Consider the following 3,937-nt stretch of genomic DNA (forward strand, 5'->3'; position numbering starts at 1 on the left):
GCCCTGACTTCTCTCTCTCTCTCTCTCTCCTCTGTCCCTCCTCTCTCTTCTCTCCTCTCTCTCCTCTCTCACTCTTCTCTCTCTCTCTCCTCTGTCCCTCCTCTGTCTTCTCTCCTCTCTCTCCTTTCTCACTCTTCTCTCTCTCTCTCTCCTCTGTCCCTCCTCTCTCTCCTCTCTCACTCTTCTCTCTCTCTCCTCTGTCCCTCCTCTGTCTTCTCTCCTCTCTCACTCTTCTCTTTCCTCTGTCCCTCCTCTCTCTTCTCCCCTCTCTCTCCTCTCTCACTCTTCTCTCTCTCTCTCCTCTGTCCCTCCTCTCTCTTCTCCCCTCTCTCTCCTCTCTCCTCTCTCTCTCTCTCCTCTCTCCTCTCTCTCTCTCTCTCTCCTCTCTCCTCTCTCTCTCCTCTCTCTCTCCTCTCTCTCTCTCCTCTCTCCTCTCTCTCTCTCTCCTCTCTCTCATCTTCTCTCCTCTCTGTCTCTCCTCTCTCCTCTCTCTCCCCCCTTAGACATAGTAGCAACCTGTGACAGTCACAGAGGGAAACTCTACTCCACCTAAGCAATTGGTTTTTTTTTTTTTTATTTTATTTTCCGTGGTAAATTTCAAAAGGAAGAAAATGCACAAATTCTCTGGTTTTCTGTTTTTCACTCTGACAACAGCAACCGAGCCAATCAGAAACTCTTCTCCAGCTTTTGTCACTTGAAAAACAAGTTTTGTAAGATTGTCACCCAATGGCCAAAGCTTCCCTAGACTTTGTCTTTCTTCTTTGGTTTGATTTTCCTTCAGAATGGTTTGTGGCTGTCGCTTAGGTCCAAGACAGGTGCGGTGAGCTTCAGGCTCCACAGTGGCCAAGGCCAGACCCCCGGGCTCAATGGACCCTCTCCACTTTGCCCAGAGTCCGGCCTTAGTGATCGGCAGCTGTGTCATCGTCGCAGAGCTCCCCAAAAACCGGCGCAGGCAAAGTCGTCCCTGGCTTTTCTGAAGGAACACCTGTTCCCCTGAGCCAGCCGCCGGCCGCCCACCTGGTGGTGACGCCCCTTAGGTTCTCCCCACACCGCTGGCTCTGTCATTCCCTCTTGCTGAGCTGCTCTTTAAAATGGCCCAGGGTGACGCTCTGGGCCTTCAGCACCCTCCTGTATGGCGTTCCTTCTGCACAGAGAAAGTAAGTGACAACCAGGTCACTAGCCTGGAGGGCATGGGCCCCTGCCAGTGTCTTTGGCTCTCTGTGGTCTTCTGGAGCCAGGCTTGGGTTGGAGAAAGGCAGGGCTCCCACCTGCCCAGTGGCCAAGTGGCTCCTGTCCCTCTGCTGAGTGGCCATGCAACACCGCTGCCCTGGGGGGTTGGACACCTCCGCCAGCTGCCGCAGAGTATTGGCTGGGGTCGGAGGAGGCATTGCAGGGTCCTGGTAAGTGGATGGGTGCGGGGTGCCGGCTCGGCTGACCCGTTCCCCTGAGGACCCTCGGGCAGACCCCAAGGGGTGACCCTTTTCAGTGCTTTGGGCGCTGTGGGGCTTGGGCTGCTCTGCCGCTCGCTCTCCATCACCCACCGCCAGACATCCTGCGACCGTCCCCTGTCCCCTTCCTCTCCAGGAAGCCGCAGGGCCCCAGCTCCACCAGGGGCCCCTCCTTCCCTGGCGGGCAGGGCCAGGCCAGCCTCGGGGCCTCTCCCAGTTCCTTTGGGCAAGGTGCCTCTGGGTGCACTGACCTGATCCCCTGCCGCGCCTTTGGAACCTTGGGTGCCTCTTGCAGTTTGAGTCGCTGTCATACTCAGTGTCCCCAGGGCAGAAGCAGCGGGCCCTCTGCGTGGCTTCGGCCTCGATCTTCTCCTTGGTCTTGGGACCGGCATGGCGGTGGATGTAGTGGTGGTGGACGTGCTTCGTCATCTGCTTGGTCACGAAGCCCTTGTCCCCAAGGAAGGGGCGGCGGCGGGGGAGGCGACTCGCCTCCGGGTGGGAGAAGGGACTGGTACTGCTGATGGTGGTGGTGGTGGTGGTCGGGTCAGCGGGAGCGTGGGCTGCAGTGGCCCACACCAGGCGACTGGCAGCCAGGGGACTTGAGGACTCCAGACAAGTGGTCGTCCAAGATGGTCTGTGGGTCCTCATAGCTGCCAGAGGCCAGGAGGGACAGGGGTGCTGGGTGGGTGTCCCTTCTGTGAGCTCAGAGCCTGCTCTGACCCTTGTTTGAGTTCATCGTCGCGGGTCCCCTGCAGTCGCTCCTCCAGCTGTGGCGCTGTGCAGCTCCAGCCTCAGCTTCTCCAGCCTTGAGCTGAGCTGGGCCGCAAAGGCGGCAGGCTCCACGGGTGGTCTCCTTGGGCAGGCGGTGGCAGAGACCCTTGGCCATTGGCCTTCACATGCGATGCATTTGTCTCTGGAGCGGTTTCTTACTCACCACACGGTAAGGAGGGATCCCGTCTACACTGCTGTCCGTCATGGGCATGGAATCATCAGCCAGTGCGTCGCTGGGCATCTCACGGTCATTGGCGCTAGTGGTTGGCGCAAAGACGTCGCCAGAACCTACATGACATGGGTCCACAGGATCGCGCCCCTCGAATGATCTGTGTCCCTTTTCAACAAGTCTCCGTGGACCTCACACTTGCTGTGGCCTCAGAGTGTTGCTGGACAAGCCAGCCACAGTGGGCGAAAGCTTCACCTGAAGTCAGCACAAGTCCACTCCTCTTCGTCATTGTCATTCAAGGTGGGGAGGGAGCCAGCCAAGACTTTTAGACTCCCCAGTCCCCCTTACTCACGTAAGCTGTGTTTTCTCCCCGACTCCTCACATATTCGAGGTGAATAGCAGAAGTCAAAAGCATCTGGTAGGCATTTTCCCCATCACTGCCTGGATCTCAGTTTGCGCCTGGTCAGACACCGTGGAGTCAATCTGCTGCTTCTTGACGCCATCTCTTATGTAGGTCTTGGTGGCAGGTTTCAGCTGCGTGGAGACAATGCTGTGTCCTCAATGTGCCTCTTGTAGATCGCTCTGGCTACTCGCAAAGTTTTGTGTCCTTCAGGTGCATCTGGCTGAGTCCACTGCAGGCAAAGCAGAAGTCCAAGGCATCCACACATTTCCGCCTCTCCAGGAAAGTCCGGAGGAGGGATGCGCCGTCTTGGTCGCCCAGCAAGGAGTGCAAGGACTTAGTCCACCCGGTCCGAGGGGAACCAGGCGATGCCCGGCCCTCAGCTCCCCCGCCCGTCCTCATTTCTCCTGGCGGTGGTGGAGACAGGCATGGGTTTGGCGGTCGCCCCACTGACTGGCACGCTGGGGTCTCCCCTTCTCCCCCTGGAACAGGAGGCCGAGGGGCGTCCTCGTGGAAGCTGCTGCTGGGACCCGGGAGACGAGTCACCAACGCAGCGCTGCTCATGGTGTAGGGGTGCTTCTGAGTTTGGGGGCTGTTTTTCCCTCTTCTTCCAGTTCTTCTCAGCAATCGCTGGGTCTCTCAAGTCAGCAGGGCTCACTGAGCCCCTGTCACTGATCCGCGCGCCCCGGCTTGGTTCCTTGCGGCAGCCCCAGGCCCCTCCGGCCCGGCCCGGACGACGGGAACATGGGGAGCCGCGCGGCGGGAGAGGGGGTACCGGGGACGACGATCCGGGATTACGCGAGCTCTCCCGGGCCCAGTTCACTTTATCTTTGCCTAGTGTGCTGGTGCAAATCCTATAGCATGTAATTACAAATGTGATTATGAAAGAAAAGCATTAAAATGCTCCTCTAGTTTATTTTTCCTTTATTAAACTTTCATCTGCTCTTATTTGACTTCTAACTTGAAACTTAGGAGGAAATAGCAATTTACTAAACTTCACGATCATGCTGCTAAGGACCATGACTGTGACCATTGTCACATTTCCATTCTTTTCTAACCGGAAAAGGACTACACCTCATTGGTACTTTTTTCCAACTTCTGACATACATTAGTTGGAATTCTTGGTTGCAAATGAGAGAAACCAAACAC

The 3,937-nt window shown here is 57.0% G+C and overlaps 1 pseudogene; it reads right to left on the bottom strand.

Annotated features, from left to right (window-relative positions):
- Nucleotides 1-963: 963 nt before the first annotated feature.
- Nucleotides 964-3,458, bottom strand: LOC109674861 (axin-2-like; annotated as a pseudogene).
- Nucleotides 3,459-3,937: the final 479 nt, after the last annotated feature.

The sequence above is a fragment of the Castor canadensis genome, chromosome 13, assembly GCF_047511655.1.
Source record: "Castor canadensis chromosome 13, mCasCan1.hap1v2, whole genome shotgun sequence".
In the NCBI taxonomy this organism is placed as follows: Eukaryota; Metazoa; Chordata; class Mammalia; order Rodentia; family Castoridae; genus Castor; species Castor canadensis.